The sequence below is a fragment of the Pituophis catenifer genome, unplaced genomic scaffold (assembly GCF_029215685.1).
Source record: "Pituophis catenifer annectens isolate HBS135680 unplaced genomic scaffold, rPitCat1.0.hap2 SCAF_1, whole genome shotgun sequence".
NCBI classification, from domain to species: domain Eukaryota; kingdom Metazoa; phylum Chordata; class Lepidosauria; order Squamata; family Colubridae; genus Pituophis; species Pituophis catenifer.
In genome coordinates, this window is record NW_027256881.1 from 338624994 (window position 1) to 338649123 (window position 24130).

Consider the following 24130-nt stretch of genomic DNA (forward strand, 5'->3'; position numbering starts at 1 on the left):
AAATGGTTGAATGGGAAAAGAGGAAGAGAAGAGAAAGGAAAGAGAAGAGATCAAATGGTTGAATGGAAGAAGAGGAAAAGAAGAGAAGATGTATCAAACGGTTGAATGGGAAAAGAAGAAGAGAAGAGGAAGAGAAGATATCAAATGGTTGAATGGGAGAAGAGGAAGAGAAAAGAAGATATCAAATGGTTGGGAAAAGAGGAAGAGAAGAGAAGAGATCAAATGGGAGACTGGGAGAAGAGGAAAAGAAGAGAAGATGTATCAAATGTTTGAATGGGAAAAGAAGAGAAGAGGAAGAGAAGAGATCAAATGTTTGAATGGGAGAAGAGAATTAAAAGAAAAGAGATCAAATGGTTGAATGGGAAAAGAGGAAGAAAAGAGAAGAGGAAGAGAAGATGTATCAAATGGTTGAATGGGAGAAGAGGACGAAAAGAGAAGAGATCAAATGGTTGAATGGGAGAAGAGGAAGAGAAGAGACGATATCAAATGGTTGAATGGGAGAAGAGGAAGAGAAGAGACGATATCAAATGGTTGAATGGGAGAAGAGGAAGAGAAGAGAAGAGAAGAAAGAAAGGGAGAGAAGGAAAAGAGAGATGGATGGATGGATGGATGGATCATGAGAAGAGGGATGGATGGATGGATCAAATGGATGGATGGGCCAAGAGAAGAGAAGAGCACAAAGAAGGAAAGGTTAGTAGCTGCCAGGCTCAAGAAAGAAAAGGCTGCCCTGGACCAAAGGGGACTCAAAGGAAAAGAAGACCAGGGCTGAAAGGGAAAGATCAGCTGGAGAGCGGATAGAAGAGGCAAATCATGCTTGGACATCTGGGCTGGGAAGGGCAGAGGTGCTGGCAGAAAAGGATTGGGAGGCTGGGGGGGGGGGGCAAGTGGGCCTTGGAGGCATGGGCCAGGTGCTTTTCCAGTTGATCAACAAGGAAGCTCAGCCCCCATTAAAGGTGCAAAGAAAAAAAGGAATAGCCACTATGAGGAGGGCAGGAAAACACCTTTTATGCTCTGTATAAAAGTCTCAGTGAAAGTGATGCCAGGGCCCTATGGCAGGGGTGGGGAACGATGGCCCCCCCCTTTTTTTTTTATTTGATTTATATGCCGCCCTTCTCCGGAGATTCAGGGCGGCTTACAATGTGTTAAGCAATAGCCTTCATACTTTTTGTATATTTATACAAAGTCAGCTTATTGCCCCCACAAACTGGGTCCTCAATTTACCTACCTTAGAAAGGATGGAAGGCTGAGTCAACCTTGAGCCTGGCGAGATTCGAACCTGCAGTAATTGCAGATAGCTGGTGTTAATCACAGTGCTTTCAGTCTGCTGAGCCACCAGGCCTCTGGCTTAGGAATTCTGGGAGTTGAGGTTCACAAGTCATAAAGGGGCTATCCTTCCCCACCTCTGCCCTATAGCCTTTTATCTAGAGGGAGAGCTGAGGATCCATGATAGTGCTTGGCCATGAAATTTCCTGCCAGTGAGAATCTCTTTTCTTTTGTGCTCCAGGTTTTTTTTTTTTTTGGAAATCTATTTTTGCAACACTTCTGGCGTTTCCGCCTTGCAAACTCTAATTCCCCTGCAAATGCTACATCCCAGCCCTCATTCCAGAGCCATGCATAATAGCGAACATTCAACCTGGTGATTGAACCACACTATGCATTGAACCGTAAACTCGACAAATGGGTTGAGTTCTCTCACACACAAGTAAAGCAAAACAGAACAAAACTTGGGATGAAGGCTAATTAAGTTTTCGGTACTGTGTAGGATTTTGACTCAAATGTGCTGTATAGAATAGAATAGAATAGAATAGAATAGAATAGAATAGAATAGAATAGAATAGAATAGAATAGAATAGAATAGAATAGAATAGAATAGAATAACAGAGTTGGAAGGGACCTTGGAGGTTTTCTAGTCCAACCCCCTGCCCAGGCAGGAAACCCTACACCACTTCGGACAAATGGTTATCCAACCTCTTCCTAAAAATTTCCAGTGTTGGAGCATTCACAACTTCTGCAGGCAAGTTGTTCCACTTATTAGTTGTTCTAACTGTCAGGAAATTTCTCCTTAGTTCTAAATTGCTTTTCTCCTTGATTAGTTTCCACCCATTGCTTCTTGTTCTACCCTCAGGTGCTTTGGAGAATAGTTTGACTCCCTCTTCTCTGTGGCAGCCCCTGAGATATTGGAACACTGCTATCATGTCATCCCTAGTCCTTCTTTTCATTAAACTAGACATACCAAGTTCCTGCAACTGCTCTTCTTATGTTTTAGCCTCCAGTCCCCTAATCATCTTTGTTGCTCTTCTCTGCACTCTTTCTGTATAAATACAGCCCAAAGCAGTAGCATACCAGAGGTGGGTTTCAGCAGGTTCTGACCAGTTCTGGAGAACCGGTAGCAGAAAGTTTGAGTAGTTCAGAGAACTGGTAGTAAACATTCTGACTGGCCCCGCCCCCATCTATTCTCTGTCTCCCAAGTCCCAGCTGATTGGGAGGAAATGGGGATTTTGCAGTAACCTTCCCCAGGAGTAGGGTGGGAATGGGGATTTTACAGTATCCTTCCCCTGAAGTTGGGGGGGAATGGAAATTTTACAGTATCCTTCTCCTGCCACGCCCACCAAGCCATGCCACACCCACCAAGCCACACCCACAGAATCGGTAGTAAAAAAATTTGAAACCCACCACTGTAGCATACCCCTAAAACAGACTTCAGAACCTAAAGAACGGAGGAACTCTCCAAATTCCCTGTCAGAAAAACAGAGAAAATAATGTTCACCTAAATATATGACATATGTCCCTGCCAAGGTTTTTGGTTTTTATAAAAATATTAAGTGTACCTTTCAAATTAACTATTACAGGTGGTCCTCAGCTTACAACCGCAATTGGGACTGGAACTTCGATTGCTAAGTGATGCAGTCATTAAGTGAGTCATCATGTGACCATGCCTAATTTTACAACATCTTATGCCATGGTTTTTAAGCAGATCTGGCTTCCCCTGTTGATTTTGCTTGTTGGAAGCTGGCTGGGAAGTTCAAAAAATGGTGATCGCACGACCCTGGGACAGTGCAACTGTCATAAATACAGGTAGTCCTCGACTTACAACCACAATTGAGCCCAAATTTCTGTTGCTAAGCGATACAGTTGTGAATTTGTCCCTTTTTACAATTTTTCTTGCTACTACAGTTGTTAAGTGAATCCCTGTTGAGTTAGTGACAAGGTTGTTAAGTGACTCTGGCTTCCCCATTGACTTTGCTTGCCAGAAGGTCGCAAAAGCCAATCACAGAACTCTGGGACACTGCAACCGTCGTAAATATGAACCAGTTGCCAAGTGTCTGAATTTTGATCATGTGACCTTGGGGATGCTGCAACGGTTGTAAGTATGAAAAATAGTCATCAGTCATTTTTTTCAATGCTGTTGTAACTTGGAATGGTCACTAAATTATCTGTTGTAAGTCGAGGACTATACACACCAATTAAAAAGCACTCAAATCACAATCTGCAGGTATGCTGTGATAGTCATAAGTGTGAGGACCAATTATTTTATTTTTTATTTTTTATTTTATTTTTATTTATTTTTATATGCCGCCCTTCTCCGGAGACTCAGGGCGGCTTACAATGCGTTAAGCAATAGCCTTCATACTTTTGTATATTTTATACAAAGTCAGCTTATTGCCCCCACAAATTAGTGGTAAGTCACTTTTTTCAGCACTGTCATAACTGCAAAAAAGATGGTAAATGAGTCATCATAAATCTAAGACTACCTGTATTAATATTATTCCTTAGAACTCAGACCCTGCTTTCAAGAGAGAAGGCTTCCCAGGGAGCTTCTGTGGCTGGAGGGTGGCAGGCATTAGAATCTGTCTCTTCCAGGGGTGAAATCCAGCAGGTTCTGACAGGTTCTGGAGAACCAGTAGCGGAAATTTTGAGTAGTTTGGAGAACTGGGAAATACCACCTCTGGCTGGCCCCAAAGTGATGTGGGAATGGGGATTTTGCAATATCTTTCCCCCAGGAGTGGGGAGGGAATGGGGATTTTGCAGTATCCTTATTTATTGTTTGTTTATTTATTGGTTCGATTTATATGCCGCCCTTTTCCGGAGACTCAGGGCAGCTTTCAATGCGTTAAGCAATAGCCTTCATACTTTTGTATATACCTGCTTAGTAGGGCTTTCGCCCCCCCCCCCAGCAGTGTTCTTTTTTATACAAAATCAGTTTATTGCCCCCACAAACCGGCTCCTCATTTTACCTACCTCGAAAGGATGGAAGGCTGAGTCAACCTTGAGCCTGGTGAGATTTGAACTTGCAGTAATTGCAGGCAGCTGGTGTTACTTAACAGTGCTTTAGTCTGCTGCGTCACCAAGGCTCTTCCCCTGGAGTGGGGAGGGAATGGAGATTTTGCAGTATCCTTCCCCTGTCATGCCCACCAAGCCACACCCACAGAACTGGTAGTAAAAAAATTTGGATTTCACCACTGGTCTCTTCCCATTTATAATCCAATACCTTAAACACAATATCACACTGAGTTTAGCATGAATATATTAAATGAAGTATCGTGAGATAACGTGGAATGGCTTGCCTCCAGAAGTTGTGGATGCTCCAACACTGGAAGGTTTTAAGAGGAGATTGGACAACCACTTGTCTGAAATGATATAGGGCAGTGATGGCTAACCTTTTTGCCATCACGTGCCAGGAAAGGGGGGGCGTGAGTGGTTCGCGTGCAGGTGTGCCCACACCCATAATTCTATGCACCTCATCCCGCGCATGCGACCCCCCCCCCTTCCCCCTGCTCCTAGCACATGATGCCCCAGTAGGCCCATTTTTCTTTCTCACCTGGAGCCAGATCCTCTCTATGCATCTGGGGAGGGCGAAAACAGCCTTCCCCACCCCCTCAGCCCGTTTCCCAACTTCTGGTTGGACAGGAAATGACTTTTTTGCTGTCCCCAGCCTCCAGAGACTCCGACGCATGTGCACCGGAGCTGAGCTGGCGTGCCAGGAGACATGGTTCCACGTGCTGCCTGTGGCACGCGTGCCATAGGTTCGCCATCACAGATATAGGGTTTCCTGCTTGAGCAGGGGGTTGGACTAGAAGACCTCCAAGGTTCCCTCCAACTATGTTACAGGAAGTCCAGCAGTTCATTTAGTGACCATTTGAAGTTACAACGGCAGTGAAAAAAGTGATTCATACAACTAATACGTTTTGGACACTTATTTGCGCTGTGGTTAGAATGCAGTATTGCAGGCTAATTCTGCTGACTGCCAGCAGTTCGATCCTGACCGGCTCAAGGTTGATTTAGCCTTCCATCCTTCCGAGGTTGGTAAAATGAAGACCCAGATTGTTGGGGGCAATAGGCTGACTCTGTAAACCGCTTAGAGAGGACTGTCAAGCACTGTGAAGCAGTATATAAGTCTAAGTGCTATTGCTACCGCTATAACCGTTGCAGCATCCCTGTGGTCACATGACCAAAATTCAGACGCTTGGCAACTGACTCATATTTATGACAGTTGCAGTGTCCCAGGGTCATATGATCCCCTTTACAATCTTCTGACAAGCAAAGTCAATGGGGACGCCAGATTCACTTAACAACCATGTTAATAACTTAAGAGCTACAGTGATTCACTTAACAACTGTGTGTCAAGTTTCGAGGTCGTCTCAAATAAATTGCATTCATTTACTCTAGTGCTGACACTGTGGCAAGAAAGGCTGTAAAATGGGAGAAAATTAATTTAACAACTCTCTTGCTTAGCACAGAAATTTTGGGCTCAATTGTGGTTGTAAGTCGAGGACTACCTGTATTGTATTAATACAGGTATTATTAACAGAATACCTGTATAATTCTGTTATTCCATTGCCAGCCTCTTGGACATCTTAGTTGGAAAGTTCACCTTTTTCCCTACTAATTTCCTTGGTATTGGGAAGGGAGTCTGGATCCCCATTTTCCAGCCCCTGCCCCAGATAAAAAGTGTGGGAGGTTTAGGAAGCAAATAATTTCTGGAAGTGCCATTTTATCTTGCAGGCAATTTTCCGGGCACATCTGGATAACATATTTTGGATTATCGAGGGTGTGTTAAAAAGGCGCTACGAGAAAGATCAAAGCTATCCCAAATCTTCTGTTACAATTAAGGCGGTGTCGTCCCATTTCGGTTGATTAATCATATAGATTGGGGTTGATTAATTGGCTGAGTAATCCAGTCTTTGCCAACTTGGCTGCACTACCTGGGAATGTTGGCGATTCCAACACATCTGGAAAGCAGAGGACCAGGTTAAAAAAGCCAGAGTATTCCAGAAACTCCATTTGCAAGCCTTCATTTTCAGCTCTTTTATTTATTGTGATTTCATAAGCGTTGTTAGCTGCTTTGAGAGTCTCTGTTTAGAATGACTGGCTAGTGACCATTACAAGTTGCAGACTCCTATACTAAATGAATGACCCATTGGGATCCCCATATCAAAACAACTTACCTTAGTGCGGCCAGAATCTGAAAATAACATTGAACACAGCACAGTACTTGCGCAAAATGGTTTGGTTGAGATCAGCATATGTGGGACTGATTGGGGTAGATTGTGGGGGTGATACCGAAATATAATTTCATCATATTTTATTTATCCATATATTAAATGATTGTGCTTTATTCCAATTTCAGTTTAAACTGTTATTTTATTCCAATTTCATTTTAAATCGTATTTTATTCCAATTTCATTTTAAATTGTTATTTTATCCAATTCCATTTTAAACTGTTTTTATCAAATTTTAGTAATAATTTGTGTCTGGAACTCTGCAATTTGATACCACCCAAGGCAGTAGGTGGGTTCCAGTTACCTTCGCTACTGATTCAGAACTGTGAGAGCATGCACGCTTTCTTCACTCACATGTGGCACTCCTGCGCAATGCGCAGAACATCCATGATGACGTCCAGGCGGGGGGGCGGAGCCTCCCACCACTGCCACTACCGGTTAGTCCCGGTTCGGGCGAAACCCACCACTGGCCAAAGGGCTAATCAATAAAGTAAACTAAACTAACAATTCTTTGGTCCATAATCCAACTGCTAAGCAATATTGCACCTAAATCGGGAAAATCCAACCTTGGCAATTTTAAGACTTACGGATGTCAACTCCCAGAATTCCTCAGCCAACCTAAATTCTGGGAGTTGAAGTTCACAGGTCTTAAAGTTGCCAAGGTTGGACACCCCTGCCCTGGATAGCTCAACAGACTAAAAGCCTGTTATTAACATTCAGCTGTCTGCAATTATTGCATGTACATGGGGCTCCCCTTGAAGAGCACTCGGAGGCTCCAACTGGTCCAGAATGCGGCCGCGGGGGTGGTTATGGGTGCAACCCGTTGTGCCCATGTGACACCCCTCCTGCGCGAGCTGCACTGGCTCCCAGTGGTCTTCCGGGTGCGATTCAAGGTGTTGGTTACCACCTTTAAAGCGCTCCATGGCATAGGACCCGGGTACCTTCGAGACCGTCTTCTGCCACCAATAGCCTCCTACCGACCAGTCTGTTCCCACAGAGAGGGTCTCCTCAGGGTGCCATCAGCCAAGTTATGTCGGCTGGCGACACCCAGGGGGAGGGCCTTCTCTGTGGGAGCCCCAGCCCTGTGGAACGAACTGCCCCCGGAAATTCGTAAGATCTCCGACCTCCGGGTGTTTCGCTGCGCATTGAAGACCCTGTTGTTCCGCCAGGCCGGACTATCAACACAATAGTTTTAAATTGGGGTATTTAAATTTATTGGGGTTTTAAATTTGAGCCACTTTATTTAATTATTTTAAATTTTATATTGTTGTTTTGTCTGTGTTTTTAAATAGGCTGTACACCGCCCTGAGTCCTTCGGGAGAAGGGCGGTATAGAAATAAAATTATTATTATTATTATTATTATTATTATTATTATTATTATTATTATTATTATTATTATTATTATTATGTTCGAATCTCCCCAGGCTCAAGGTTGACTCAGCCTTCCATCCTTTCTAAGGTAGGCAGATTGAGGACCCAGTTGTGGGGGCAATAAGCTGACTTTGTATAAAATATACAAAAGTATGAAGGCTATTGCTTAACGCATTGTAAGCCGCCCTGAGTCTCTGGAGAAAGGCGGCATATAAATCTAATAAAAAAAAAAATATGGACCAGTCTTTTGACTGAATTAAAAAACACCAGTGTTATTATATTTTTGACATGGAATAATGTATCACTGTGGTTTTTTTCTATTTTTTTTTTAAGCGTAGTGGATGGCTTTGATTTGATTGTTGGGCCTCCTGTTTGCTTTTAGTTAATTTGGGTTTTTTTTTTCTTTCTTTGCCTGTTTTAGTTTTGTCTTGGATTCTCTCTGGATTTTATAGTTTCTGAGCCACCTTGAATGGTTTATAACAGAAAAATGGAATGTAAACAAAAGGAGGTGCCAAAAAAACTTGGGGGTTTGACAGCAGACAAATCTAAATAAATAGCTGCATGTGAAGGAAACAAAAGCAGTTGTTCTAACCAAAAATGTCCCTCCTCATAGATCTTTTTTTCCCCCAAGGGCGCCTACCCAAAAATCAAGATGCTGGCTGCAATTGCACAATTTAAAGGAGGGGCTTCTGTCATATGTTTGTGGTCGCCATCTTAACTTTCTCATACACACATGCAGAGGCCTTTGTTAGTGTAGTTATGAGCTATCATCTTGGCAAAACACTAGACTTTGTCTCTCGCACACAGACGTTATTACTACAACATGGTTTAACTGTGTAGATGGGGAGAAGAAGGAGATAGCGTAGCGTAAGAACCAGTGGTGGGTTTCAAATTTTTTTACTACCAGTTCTGTGGTTATGGCGTGGCTTGGTGGTCATGGCGTGGCTTGGTGGGCGTGGCAGGGGAAGGATACTGTAAAATCTCCATTCCTTCCTCAATCCAGGGGAAGGTTACTGCAAAATCCCCATTTCCTCCCGATCAGCTGGGATTCGGGAGGCATAGAATAGATGGGGGCAGGGCCAGTCAGAATTTTTACTACCGGTTCTCCGAACTACTCAACATTTCCTCTACCGGTTCTCCACAACTGGTCAGAACCTGCTGAAACCCACCTCTGGTAAGAACCCTGTTGGAAGAAATGTCCACCTGGGTTCAGTTCCAAGTGGGAAGAAAGACACTGGAAACATGGAGACTGCTTGGAAAGATTTGTTTAATGGTGGACAGCAGACGTGGGTTTCAGCAGGTTCTGACCAGTTCTGAAGAACCGGTAGCGGAAATTTTGAGTAGTTCGGAGAACCGGTAGTAAAAATTCTGACTGGGCCCGCCCCCATCTACTATTTCCGCTACCAGTTGTCCAGAACTGGTCAGAACCTGCTGAAACCCGCCTCTGCTTCCAGTTCACTATCAGTGATGTCAGAACTGTATCTCTCCGGGCATCAGGCGTGTCAGCTTCCGGATCCTGAAGTCCTCACAAGCTCCCCCCTTCATTTTTTCATTTGGCTCGGGACAAGAATGACAACTTGGCATTCTTTGCAAGCTTCGTCTGCCTTTGGGGGTGGCCCGAGGACCTTTGAAAATTGTGCCTTAATCAGCCAGGAATGCTTGGGACTCGGCACCTGATCATCTACATCTGTTCAATATGCCAACAATCTCCACACCATGAGGCAGAAGTCAGCGGGGTATCTCGGCATTCCCACTTGGGCTCCCAGCAGGCCCCCAGTCGGCTTAAGCACCAACCTGCGGGGGGGCTTTGTGGGCCTCCCACAGTCTGCGCCACCCTGGTGCCATCCCATGCTCTCCTACGCTTCGCCTGCGGGGGACATCAAGCAAATGTAAACCCTCCCCCCACGGAGCCCATGGCTTAAATCTGATTTTACGGCAGATGCCTCATTTTTCAGCGTAATAAGGGAATTTGCAGCAGGAAGACAAGGGAGGAGGATGTACTAATGATTAACCCCAAGAGGCTCAGAACTGAGGCGAGGGTTTTTTTCTCTTTTGGAACTCGAGCGTTGAATTTGTATCACGGATGCTGCACTGAGGATCTTTAGCTGTTGGTTTAAAGAATATTTCCCCCCCACCCCTCCTATAAATATGGGGGGTTTGTGTGTGTGTGGTGCAGGTTAAGAGAAACAAGGATTGGAAAGTAAAGGTGGTACATGAAAGAGAAAAAAAGAAGGATAGCTACCTCACGAGCAGTCACGAGTAGTCCTCGACTTACAACAGTTCATTTAGTGACTTTTCGAAGTTGCAACAGCCTGGAAAAAAGAGATTTGTGACCGTTTTTCACACTTACGACCCTTGCAAGCATCTCCATGGTCATGTGTTCGAAGTTGGCAACTGACTGATATTTATGACGTGGCAGCGCCCGGGGGTCATGGGATCACTTTTTTGTGACCGTCTGGCCAGATTCACTTAACGGCCATGTTACTGATTGAACAACTGGGGTGATTCACTTAACAACTGTCTCACTTAGCAACATAAATTTTGGGCTCAGTTGTGGTCATAAGTCGAGAACTATCTATGTATTGTTGGCTCTGCCTCTTAGAACAGCAAAGCTGGCTGGGGAATTCTGGGAGTTGAAGTCTTCCAGGCTTAAAGTTGCCAAGGTTGGAGACCCCTGTCTTAGAAGGACTATTCCATCAGTACTCCCTTAAGGCAGAGCTGAACTATCTGAGCCCTTAAAATTGTGTGTTATCCCTAAACGTTTTGGGACATCCCCTTACATTCCCTGCAAAACGCGCTTCTAAATTGCTTTTGTAAAAGATGACCAAACACAAAGAGTTAGATAGCTGTGAAGAGACCACAATAATTTTAAATAAATAGTTTACTTTCCCTTGTTAGATGAACAGATGATTAATGGATTCACAGTATATCCTGATTTTTCATGCAATGGTTGCTTCAGCTAGAGCAGGAGTGTCAAACTCGATTTCATTGAGGGCCGGGTCAGGGTTGAATTTCCCCTCAGAGGGCCAGGGGTGTGTGGCCGGGGGTGGGCGTGGCCATAGTGGGCGTGGCCATCTTGACATCACTCGTGGTGGGGGCACCTGTGGCAGGATTTACCTCAGACCCTCCCTCACTCTCATTATAATCTCCTTTTCATCCTTCCTTCCTTTCTTCCTTCCTTTCTTCCTTCCTTCCTTCCCTCCCTCCCTTCTTCCTTCCTTCCTTCCTTCCCTCCTTCCTTCCTCTTTCTTTTCCTTTCCTTTCCTTCTTTTTCCTTCCCTCTTCATTCTCCTTTCTTCTTCCTTCCCCTCTTTCCTTATTTTTCCTTCCTTGCTCTCTTCCCATCTTCCCATCTTTTTCTTTGTCTTTCCCTTTCTCCTTTCCTATCCCTTCTTGCATGCTCGCCACCCACCCCCAGCTCCATTTTTGCTGCCAGGTGCACCGTGGGCCAGTCCTTTGCTGTTTCCAAGCTGGCCCCGCGGGCCAGATGTAGGCACCCCACGAGCCAGATCTGTCCTATGGCCCTTGAGTTTGACACCCCTGGTTTAGAGATTGAATGAGAAGTTGTTGCAAAAGGAAATGGAAGTGTAGAATCTTGCAAGGCTGAAAGTATTTCTCTCTATAAAACCTTATTAAGACCACACCTAGAGTACTGCATCCAGTTTTGGTCACAACACTATTAAAAAGATGTTGAGACTCTAGAAAAAGAGCAGAGGAGAGCAACCAGAATGATTAGGGGATTGGAGACTAAAACATATGAAGAATGGTTGCAGGAACTGGGCATGGCTACTCTAGTGAAGAGAAGGACCAGGGGAGACATGATAGCCATCTTCTTGAGGGGCTGCCACAGAGAGGAGGGGTCAAGCTGTTTTCCAGAGCACCTGAAGGCCAGACAAGGAATAATGGATGGAAACTGACCACGGAGAAATTCAACCTAGAAATGAGGAGGAGCTTTCTGACAGTGAGAACAATCAACCCATGGAACAGAAGTTGCCTTCGGATTTTTTATTTTATTTATTTTTATTTTTATTTGATTTCTATACCGCCCTACTCCCGAAGGACTCAGGGCGGTGCACAGCCAAACAATAAAATACATACATACAAAATTTAAAAAGTGGAATTAAAATCAAATTAAATAGTTTTGGCCCAGACAAATTAAAACCCCAATCAATTTAAAACCAATTTTAAAATTTGAATATATAAAATACTAAAAAATATTAAAAATTAAAAATATTTTTTAAAAGAGGGAGAAAATTATGTTGTGGGATGTTGTGGGAGCTTCATCGCTTGAGATTTTCAAGAAAAGATTGGACTGCCATTTGTCAGAAATGGTGTAGGGTCTCCTGCTTGAGCGGGGGGTTGGACTAGATGACCTATAAGGTCCCTTCCAACTCTGTTAATCTGTTATCTGTTATCCTCTTTTGCTTTCACTCTCTAGAAACCTAGGGGGAGTCCCTCCTCAGATACTTCCCATGCCCCCTCCCTCCTTCGTTGGGCTGAGAGACCTTTTACATGACAATTGTCCTGTTTGCGTGTCTTCTTCCTGTCTCCCAAGGTCCCACAGATCATTACATAAGGAAGCAGGTGGCAGCACACCTAGGTTTACCATACCTCAGCTGCAAAACGACAGTCAGCCACTAGATGGCAGCAAAGAAATGCATAGAACTTTATTTCTTTATTGACATCTAAGGGTCATCTGGATTTTTGCACAGGAGATTTGATTAATCAAATCAGCAGGTTTAAGGGGAAGCCATGTTTGCAAAGTGTAAGGAACTTTAGGGGAAATTTTAGGGATTGGGGAACGTATAGCTATCCATTTAGGACCGAGACCCCTCAGTATCTGTGGAATGAGAACGTATTGTGGGAGGAGTGAGCCTGAAATCCAGATGTTAAGAGGAAGTGACAGGTGACAAGGAATAGCTAGATCTTCAAAAGGAATAATCCATATCATTTTTATTTGTGATTTCTATACACATGCTTTTTTTTTTTTTTTTGTATTTATGGAACTTGCCTGTTCAATCTTGCATCACAGGAGGTGGGGAGCATCTTGTGCTGACATCAAGGGATAGATTACAAAGTGCTTCCCTCATTTATCCAACGTCCGAGTTCACACAACATTAACTGTATGCAGGGCAACATTAACACATTGTGTGTAGACTCAATCAAATAGTCCTTGGTTAGCAACTGCTCCATTCGGCGACCGTTCAAACTTACACTGGAGCTGAAAAAGTAGATTGATGACTAGACCTTGAACCTATGGCTGTCGCAGAGTCCCTGCAGTCACATGATCGCACAATTCAGGCACTTGACAACAGTCGGGCACTTGTAGGTCACAGCACCCCACAGTTATATAATTATCATTTGTCATCTTCACAGCTGGCTGCTGACAAGCAAAGTCAATGGGGAAGCTGGCAGGAAATCACACGTCGTGGCTAAGTGACGTTGTAGTCAGTGACCGGGGGCAATTTGCTTAAGGACTCCAGCAGAACTGATGTCCTCAATTGGGTGCAGTCATGCAATATTTCACTTTATAGCTGCATCACTTAGCGAGAGTTGACAATCATAATAAGTGTCTTGAGGGGGCTGTCACAAAGAAAAAGGGTTTGACTTATTTTCAAACGCCCCCCAATCTTTTGGACACCAGGTACTGGTTCCATGGAGGATAGGATAGGATAGGATAGGATAGGATAGGATAGGATAGGATAGGATAGGATAGGATAGGATAGGATAGGATAGGATAGGATATAGAACAATATAAAATAAAATAGAATAGAATATAGAATAGAATAGAAAATAGAATAGAATAGAATAGAATATAGAACAATATAGAATAGAATTGAATATAGAACAATATAAAATAGAATAGATTAGAATATAGAATAAAATAGAATAGAAAATAGAATAGAATAGAATATAGAACAATATAGGATAGAATAGAATAGAATATAGAACAATATAAAATAGAATAGAATAGAATAGAAAATAGAATAGAATAGAATATAGAACAATATAGAATAGAATTGAATATAGAACAATATAAAATAGAATAGATTAGAATATAGAATAAAATAGAATAGAAAATAGAATAGAATAGAATATAGAACAATATAGGATAGAATAGACTAGAATATAGAACAATATAAAATAGAATAGATTAGAATATAGAATAAAATAGAATAGAAAATAGAATAGACTAGAATATAGAACAATATAGAATAGAATATAAAACAATATAGAATAGAATAGAATATAGAACAATATAAAATAGAATAGAATAGAAAATAGAATAGAATAGAATATAGAACAATATAGAATAGAATAAAATAGAATACAGAACAATATAGAATAGAATAGAATAGAATAGAATAGAAAATACAATACAATACAATACAATACAATACAATAAATAGAATATAAAATATAGAATAAAACTTTAAATGTACACTAATCAGCATATATTAAAATGAAATTTCATTGCATTCAAATCTCAAAAGATAAACCATTATGCATATACCCACATACACACACATATATGACATAAAGAGAAATCACAATCTAGTCGTCCTGCTATAAATACTTCCAAACCTGTTTCCAGAGGTTTTCCAGAGAGTGTTTTTTTCCGTGGGCTGGAGGGGGCATGGTTTCGTGTGCTGCTGCTTGCATCCGCGGATGGATGGGGCTTGGATTGTTTGTGTGGCCCAATTTCTGGCATGCCGTGGACTGCTGCCAGTCCACGGACCGGGAGTTGGGGGATCCCTGCTCTAGGGCACCAGAAAGCAGGACAAGGAATTAAAGGGAAATCCAAGAAGTTAAGTTAAAGTTAAAGGGAAATCCAACTTTGAAGTAAGGATAAGGGGTGGGATTCTACTGGTTGAGACCGATTTGGTGAACCGGTAGCTCCAACGATCAGGTGGGCCCTCCCACCCACCCCTGCACTTTACTGACCTATATCTTCTCAGCTGATTCACACGGCAGAGCGGATTGCCATGCCTCAGCTGTGTTACTCCCCAGCACTAATGTGGAAGGTAAGTTTTCATAAAACTGTGCACAAGTACACGCCGTGCCCCCCACCCCCGCTTGCAAAGCGCGCGATCACCGGTTTAACAACTGGATCCCACCACTGACCTTGTATCATATAAATACAGCAACATATTCATTACATTTTACTGCATTTTTTATTAATACTAACACGCAAATATATGTTTAATGTTATTGACCATTTCACATTTTTATTCCTGTGAGTAGTTGTCGTAGGGGTTCCAGTACACTGATTTGCCTGGGGCCCATAATGCTGTTAAGATGGCCTTGACCATTTGACCTGGATGGTATATAAGGTCTACTGCAGTGGTGGGTTGCCCCTGGTTTGGACCGGTTCGCAAGAACCGGTAGTAAAACTGGTGTGAGGCTCTGCCCACTGCCCCGGATGTCATCATCGGCAATCTGTGCGAAGCGAGCACGCGCACACAATCCCGTTGTGAACTGGTAGTAAAGGTAAAGGTAGTAAAGACCCATCCCTGGTCTACTGTCGTGAGCAGGGGGTTAGACTAGAAGACCTCTGAAGTCCCTTCCAGCCCTATGATTCTCTGTTTTAACAAATTTGGGTAAGTGGCTTGTTGAATTAACTGTGAATAGGACTGAGGATGCTGGAACGACACGCGAGTTCCATTCATTCTGGCACAATGACCTACAAGGATTATCCTTTCTTCCTTTGATGGATTCTGGGCATTGGAGCCAACCTTTAGCACAGCTGTACCGAGGCAATAATTTGCTCCTTTTGGAAACCACAGTGAGAAACCCTTACAGGATGTGCTATAAATATTGCTAATAATTCCAGTAATAAACACTTCAAAGGCTTTGCCACTTATCTCCGTCTCTATCCAGCAAGCTCTACCTTTCATCTACTAAAGCCTTCGCTCCTGCTCTTCGGCCCCATTCTGTGGGTTTCCCATCACTCAGGGAAATTCTACTTTTTCCGGAGTTAAAAAACAGAAGAGAGCCCCCAAAGAGGCGAGATTCAACCCAAGGGACTCCCTGAGCTGAAACCTTGGCTTTTTCCAAGGGCCGCCGCTATTCTCAGAAATGTAAGATTTATCACTCCAGTTTTACAGCACTGCAGACCCACCTGCTCTGCCCTCCCCCTTCTTCCCCTGCGGCCCTCTCCCCTCACCCCCACTTTCCTTTTCATCTCCCCCACACCTCCTGCCTGCCCCCTTGGTAGATTCCAGTCTTTCTGCACCAATCTTCATTAAGGGAATTTATGGCCAAGTGTGCACACTCACCCCCAAAGCGTGCCAAGGGGCGTAATGGGGAACATATGAAGGTTCAGCAAATTGGATCTGGTGCAAGAGAATGATAAAATATGTGTGTGTGTGTGTGAGTTCTCATGGAATCCAGTCCTGAGGTTTGGAGCAAGGGGGGGAGAATATTTCTGTTTTTACACACAGGAGAAAGTGAGGCAGGGGGTTAATGCATTCCTGCAACCAATTTGTCTCGAGGTTAAAGAATTGAATGCTAAAACGCCGATGAACTCCTGCGGTTGGGTGCTTTTCCAGCCTGCAATGTTTTGATAAACCATTCTCATCATTTTAAAAAAATAAAAATAAGTCAAATTAAAATACAAGGCAACCCATGCCATTTGTCAACTACGACAATACTAGAAAATCCATGTTGTGTGGCCTTCAGGAAATTCTTCATCATCTCGATTTTGACCTGCCTCGCTCTGTCTGGTTAAATTTGAACAGAATTAAGTGTCATACTGGAAAAAATGCCTCTGTCCTATATCAGTGGAGAGGGAAAGATTCCCCTCATGCGATTGTGGGGCTGATATGCAAACTATTAAACATATTGGGCAAGATTACCTACGACGTGCATTCTCTGGTTCTGTAGACTTGTGCAAAGCAACGTCAGAAGTGATCACGTGGATGGCTGAACTGGACATCCAGTTATGAGGCCACTGCCATACCTCCGTAGAAGTTTTGTATATAATTATTTGGACTGTGGCTCTATGTTTACTTAGTGGTTTGCTGACTTTTGCCTACCTCTCGGAAGGTTGAGAATTCAGTCCTACGTAGTGGCAGATGTTTCTCTATCAGGGAGCAAAGAAATCTGCTGTGAACTCCATGTGGTGTCAGGAAGGGCATCTGGCGAGTAAATGCTCAGCTTCATCTAGTCGCCTTGACTCTACCCTGAATTAAGGGATTACAGCAGCGGTGAAATCCACTTACCTTCACTACCGGTTTGGGAACGGGAGTGCACGGGTGCGCGTGCCTGCTATGCATGTCTGTGCCTCTTCTGCGCATGCGCAGAGGATAAAAAAATGGAACATAATGATGTCCCAGCGGGTGGGCAGAGCCTCCCACCGCCGGCTCTACCGGTTTGCGCAAGTTAGACAGATCTGGCTGGATTTCACCGCTGGATTACAGGGTCGTAAGAAGGGAGTTTTTGTATACAGTATGTGTTTACTTATCTTCTGTCAAGTTCTCATTATACAGTAAATAATAATTGTCTCAGTAAATAAAACCTTCTTGGCTCTTCTTCCAGCTACTCATCCATAGTGGTTTCAATACAGTTTGCATCCTCCTTGTGGAAATTCCATGTCTAATCTAGGTGTGCTTACAAAACATATCATCAGATCACAGACCAAGGAATGGGCACACAGTCCTCTCCAATTTTTTTTTACACAGCTTCTCTTTCCACCCACTGCATGGATTCCTGGTATTCTCAGATGCAAACGGTGGTGCATTTGAGTCTAAAATAAGCTCAGGGTGCTACAAAACACAAAACACAACAAAACCTGCTCCCAACACCAGGGATTTTTGTGAGGTGAAATTGGGGATAAAAAAGGCAAAATAGAGATGGAGGCCATGCAATCGATGCCTCATCCCTTTTTATGGATGCCATGCGACACATGTAAAATGGGTAGATATCTACAGGTAGTCCTCAACTTATAACAGTTCATTTAGTGACCAATTTCATTAGTTTAGTTACATGGGCACTGAAAAAAATGACTTATGACTGTTTTTCACATATACAATCATTTCAGCATCCCCTGGTCACTTGATTAAAACTCTTGGCAACAGATTCATATTTATGACTGTTGCTGTGTCCTGGGGTCATGTGATCACCTTTTGCAACCTTCTCACAAGCAAAGTCAATGGGGAAGCCAGATTCACTTAACAACCGTGTTACTAACTTAACAACTGCAGTGATTCCCTTAACAACTGTGGCAAGAAAGGTCTTAAAATGGGCTAAAACTCACTTAACCAGTGTCTCGCTTAGCAACAGACATATTGGGCTCAATTGCGGTCGTAAATTAAGGACTATCTGTATTCTGTAATCTCAAGTACTAAGAGGCAATTTGGTATAGTGGTTAAGGTGCTGGCCTGGAAACCAGGAGACGGTGAGTTCTAGTTCTGCCTTAGGCATGAAAACTAACTGGGTGACTTTGGGCCAATCAGCAGGACATGGTGAATTCTAGTCCTGCCTTAGATTTGAAAGCTGGCTGGGTGACTTTGGACCAGTCCAGTGTTGGATTGCTACCAGTTCGCACCAGATCAGGTGAACCTGTAGCGGCGGGAGGCTCCACCCACCCACCCGGATGCTTCTGTGCATGTGAAGAAAGGCTTCCGCGAATGCGTGCATGCGCACAAGTGAACCGGTAGCGATGGGATTTGGAACCCGCCCCTGAACCAGTCTTTCTCTATCAACCACCTCACGGGTTTGTTGTTGAGGGGAAAAGAGGAAGAGGAAGGAGTATTAGGTATGTTCGCTGCCTTGCGTTATTAATAAAGTAATAAAGGCAGGATAAAATCAAATGAATGAATGAATGGGCAGGGCGGGGCGGGATGGGTGGAGCAGGTGGGCGGGGCACGCAGTGACCGGGCGGACAGGGGTGGGGCCAGCCAGAGGTGGTATTTGCCGGTTCAGTGAACTAGTTAAAATTTCCACTACTGCTTCTCCCGAACCGGCTAAATGCCACCTCTTCTCATCTCCCCTTCCCTGCTTCAGGACTGTCTTCGAATGCAATCTGAAACAACCTACATAAACTCATATACAGATTATGTTCTGGTCTTCACCCTCAAAGCAATTGGGTGCCGGGGTGGGGTGGGTTGTAAGTGAGAGATTGATTTACTCAGTGTAGCAACCTCTGGAGTAGCTTGTTTCCTGAGATAAGCAGTGGCCCTGTGTTGGTTACGTTTTGAGATTATGAAACCAGTCCACCTTAAGAGAGCATTCAGGCTTGTTGGATGGCAGCTATGGTATTTCGCATAATTCTATTTCTTTCTTTTTCTTTTTTTTTTTTTATTTGATTTATATGCCGCCCTTCTCCGGAGACTCAGGGCGGCTTACAGTGCGTTAAGCAATAGCCTTCATACTTTTGTATATTTATACAAAGTCAGCTTATTGCCCCCACAAACTGGGTCCTCATTTAACCTACCTTAGAAAGGATGGAAGGCTGAGTCAACCTTGAGCCTTGGAGAGATTCGAACCAGCAGTAAATTGCAGGCAGCTGTGTTAATAACAGGGTGCTTTAAACCACTGTAGTACCAAGGCTCTTTCATTTGATAGACAAGAGGGATTTTACGATTTTTGTGATGTTTTCTCATATGTTGCTGGCAACATACACATTTTTTTCAATTCAAACAAATCTATAAACTGGAAAATCCTGGAGGCCTCCAATTCTAAAACGGGTTTTTCATCTCTTCTGCTTTGTCTACACTCCTACAGACAATTCTTTCAAAAGAGAGAGAGAAAAAAAATGTACTCCTAAAAATTGCTTGATTTATTCGTTGGAAACATTTATATGGGCATCCAACCAAGATTTATTTATTCATTTATTATTTATTAATCAAATTTCTATACCGCCCTACTCCCGGAGGACTCAGGGCGGTGAACAGCCAAGATAAAATACAGATAATACAAATATTAAAAGTCCCTTAAAATTATTAAATATTTTGGCCAAAACACAGATTAAAACACCCAATTTATAAAATCAAATGAATTAAAAATTTAAAAGAGGAGAGTTAGGCCAGGCCAGCCTGCTGAAATAAAAAAGTTTTGAGAGCACAACGAAACGTGCGCAGATCCGGGATCCTCCGTATCTCTGGGGGGACCTCGTTCCAGATGGTAGGTGCCCCCACAGAGAAGGCTCTCCCCCTGGGGGCCGCCAGTCGACACTGGCCGCCGGCACCCTGAGAAGCCCCTCTCTATGGGAGTGTACTGGTCGGTGAGAGGCTATTGGTAGCAGAAGGCGGTCTCGTAAATACACATTAAAGATAATGTGACTCTGGGCAACGTACACCAAAAAAGAAAGAAAGAAAGAAAGAAAGAAAGAAAGAAAGAAAGAAAGAAAGAAAGAAAGAAAGAAAGAAAGAAAGGAAGGAAGGAAGGAAGGAAGGAAGGAAGGAAGGAAGGAAGGAAGGAAGGAAGGAAGGAAGGAAGGAAGGAAGGAAAGAGAAAAAGAGAGAGAGAGAGATCAACAATCAAGAAATGCAAAACACACCTTTTAAACCTATTAAGTGGTTACAGGTAGTTCTCAAGTTATAACCATTCATTTAGTGACCTCTGAATTTACAATGGCACTGAAAAAAGTGACTTACAACCTCACATTTACAACTGTCACATCATCCCCACAATCAATCAAAATTCAGGTGTTTGGCAACTACAGGGGTGAAATTCAGTAGGTTCTGACAGGTTCTGGAGAACCGGTAGTTTTGAGTAGTCCCGAGAACCAGCAAATACCACCTCTGGCTGGTCCCAGAGTGGGGTGGGAATGGAGATTTTGCAATATCCTTCCCCCAGGAGTGGAGAGGGAATGGGGATTTTGCAATATCTTTCCCCTGGAGTGAGGTGGGAATGGGGATTTTGCAGTATCCTTCCCCTGCCACGCCCAAGCCACGCCCACAGAACTGGTAGGGAAAAATTTTTAATTTTACCTCTAGGCAACTGGCATAGATTTACGATGGTTGCAGGATCCGGGTGTCATGTGATCACTATTTTAGTCCATCCCAGCCAGCTTCCGATAAGCAAAGTCAATGGTGGAAGCCAGATTCACTTAATGACCACATGGTTCACTTAACAATTGCACTGATTCGCTTAGCAACCATGGCAAAAAAGATGGTAAAATTAGGCATCAGTCCCTTGCTTAGCAACATAAATTCTGATCTCAATTGAGGTCATAACCCAAGGACTAATAAGGAGAAAAAAATTCACAAAACCTTGGCACAAATTTGTATCTTGTGGCTTTAAAAAAAAAAAATTAAAAGTTTTTTTTCTCTCCCGCCAAAAATAAGAAAGAATGAATTTAGCAGCGAAATACGAGAAACTGAGAAAATGCAAAGTGAAGATTTATTCAACATTAATGAATTTTGTTAGTCACTGCTGAACAGATGTCAGGCTTTATTTATCTTATTCCTTCCTTTTGATCAATCAGCAGAGTTTGCCTAACGTGCTTCAACAGGTCAGTTAAAAAGAGAGCAGCTGTGTTGTTAAATAACACTCAGTTCAGTTTTGTACTGACATAGTTTTAGGATTGGGCAGCGCTTTCGACAATCATAAAACCGGGGGCCGGCTTTGATCTTAATTTTTTTATTTCCCCCCTCTCTGTAGGAACCCTGACTGGATTGGGAATGCTAAATACAAATTAGATGCATCTATTGGAAACTCTTAAACCAAAGACATTTTGTCCTGGGCCCACTGTGTGTAAATCAATTAATTCAGTAACTAGGTTACTAAAACATATGATGAATGGTTCAGGGGTGGGTTCTACTTACCTTTACTACCGGTTCACAACGGGGCCACGGAAGTTGTGGGAGCTTCATCACTTGAGACTTTCAAGAAAAGATTGGACTGCCATTTGAAAGAAATGGTGTAGGGCAGTGGTCCCCAACCCCCGGTCCGTGGACCGGTGCCGGGCCGTGGAGTACCTGGCACCGGGCCGCGCAGCGGCCAGGGGACATGAACGCTGCAGCGCAAAGGCTCCTGGGCCGTGCGCAATGGGCCGTGCGCAAAAGCTCCTGGGCCGTGCCCCCACCCCTGCGCGCACTCAGCGGGCCGCGGCGATAAAAAGGTTGGGGACCACTGGTGTAGGGTCTCCCGCTTGAGCAGGGGGTTGGACTAGATGACCTATAAGCAGTGCTGGGTTGCTCCCGGTTCGCACCGGTTCACAAGAACCGGTAGTAAAAATTTGTAGTAGTTCGGAGAACCGGTAATGACATTGGCTGGTCACACCCCCGAATCCGTCCCCGGTCGGTCACCACTCGCTTATCCCGCCCACCTCATCAGAGGCTTTTTTTTTTTTTTTTTACTTTTAAAAGCATTTTTTCTACAACCTCTTCGGCTGAAAAAATGCTTTTAAAAGTAAAAAAAAAAAGCCTCTGATGATTGTGCGGCTCATCTGGAATCTCAGAGGCTTTTAAAGGCATTTTTTCTACAACCTCTTGAGGTTGTAGGGAAAAAATGCCTTTAAAAGCCTCTGGTGATCCCAGCTGACTTGCCTGATCGTCAGAGGCTTCTAAAGGCATTTTTTTCTGCAACCTCTTAAGGTTGTAGAAAAAATGCTTTTAAAAGTAAAAAAAAAAAAAAAGTTGGCCACGCCCACCCAATCACATTACCCCCCCCCACATGCCATGCCCACAAAATAAGCCACACCCACAGAACTGGTAGTAAAAAATGTTAGAACCCACCCCTGCCTATAAAGTCCCTTCCAACTCTGTTAATCTGTTAAAGCTATTTTTTCTGAAGAAGCTGAAGAAGCTTCTTGGATGAGAAGCAAAACGTCTTCAAAGAAAAATCAGAAAGTCCAGTTGCCTCTTGAAAAAGCACCTTTGGGACAACCATGACCTGGATGACTGAGAATCTACATAGAGATTTGGTTTCATAGCTCTTTTTCCCCCCCAAAAAAAACCAAGTACTTTTAATGTTCCCTTTTCAATCAGACACACATAAAATAATGTGAAATAAAAGTAAACAGTTTACTATACATAAAAACAAACAGAAAAAGAACTTTATGTAAGAAAATGGATAAGAAGAACACACAAAAACTGCAATTATAACTATATTGCCTGATTTTGTAAGCCTTAAGAAAAATAAAACTAAGTTTTTAATGTTTACCAATCCTGTTCAAATATTTTTCCCAAAGGGACAGGTAATGTGCCATTTTCTGATTAACCAAGCATATAATTTTCTCAAAAATGGCCAAATCACACATCTTGGAAATCCAATCCTTTGCATCTGAAATTATAGTATTTTTCCATCTCCTAGTCTTTTTACTATTGTCTGAGTGCAAAGAAACTTATCTTTGTTCTGAACATTACATTCCAAAGTGTCGGTATATAATTCAGTACTCTCTTTAAAAACCAGTTATCTCAATCATTCTGTCAACAAATTACAGGTAGCTCTTGACTTATGACAGCAATTGAGCCCAAAATTTTTGTTGCTTAAGTGAAACATTTGTTAAGTGAATTTTGCCTCATTTTATGACCTTTTGTGCCACAGTTGTTAAGCGAATCACTGCAGTTGTTAAATTAGCAACACGGTTGTTAAGTAAATCTGCCTTCCCTGTTGACTTTGCCAGTCAAAAGGTCACAAAGGGTGATCCCATGACCCTGGGACACTGCAACCGTCATAAATATGAGGTAGTTGACAAGCATCTGTATTTCATCATGTGACTATGGGAATGCTGCAAAGGTCATACTTGTGAAAAACAGTCATAAGTCTTTTTTCAGTGCTGTTGTAACTTGAACAGGTCACTAAATGAACAGTTGCAAGTTGAGGACTCCCTGGGTATAGCATTACTCTAAAAAGGGTAAACGGAAGAACACAACCATCAATATTGGTTTAAGTGCTTTCAAATGCAATGTAGTCTTAAGCCAAGAGGCAGGGTCACAGTTAAACAATGCAACAAGAATAAATTCACATAGAAATGATAAAATTAAACAATGGGTAATTAGATAATGAAAGAATATATTTTAATGTAAGCATGTGTATTAATAGTAGAACCACACGGATTGGATGATTGGAAATAATGAATAGATTTACTCTATATGTTTAAATGATTGTGATTGGTACTACAAGTGTACATTGAAACACTGAGCAATGAAAGAACGGAGGATGAAACTTTAATATAAATAGATGTGAAGAGCTAAATAAGGAAAATATGAATAACAAAGCAGGTGAAAGATGGAAGATAGAAAAGAAACGTCTTTGAATATTATGGTGACATGGAAAAAAACGTTAAAATAGAGATAGAAATAAGAGG

At 42.8% G+C, this 24130-nt stretch overlaps 1 protein-coding gene across 1 annotated transcript in view; it reads right to left on the reverse strand.

Annotated features, from left to right (window-relative positions):
* The window catches only part of TMEM59L (transmembrane protein 59 like), a 68200-nt gene that overhangs the window by 35967 nt on the left and 8103 nt on the right, over positions 1-24130 (reverse strand). The window lies entirely within an intron of this gene.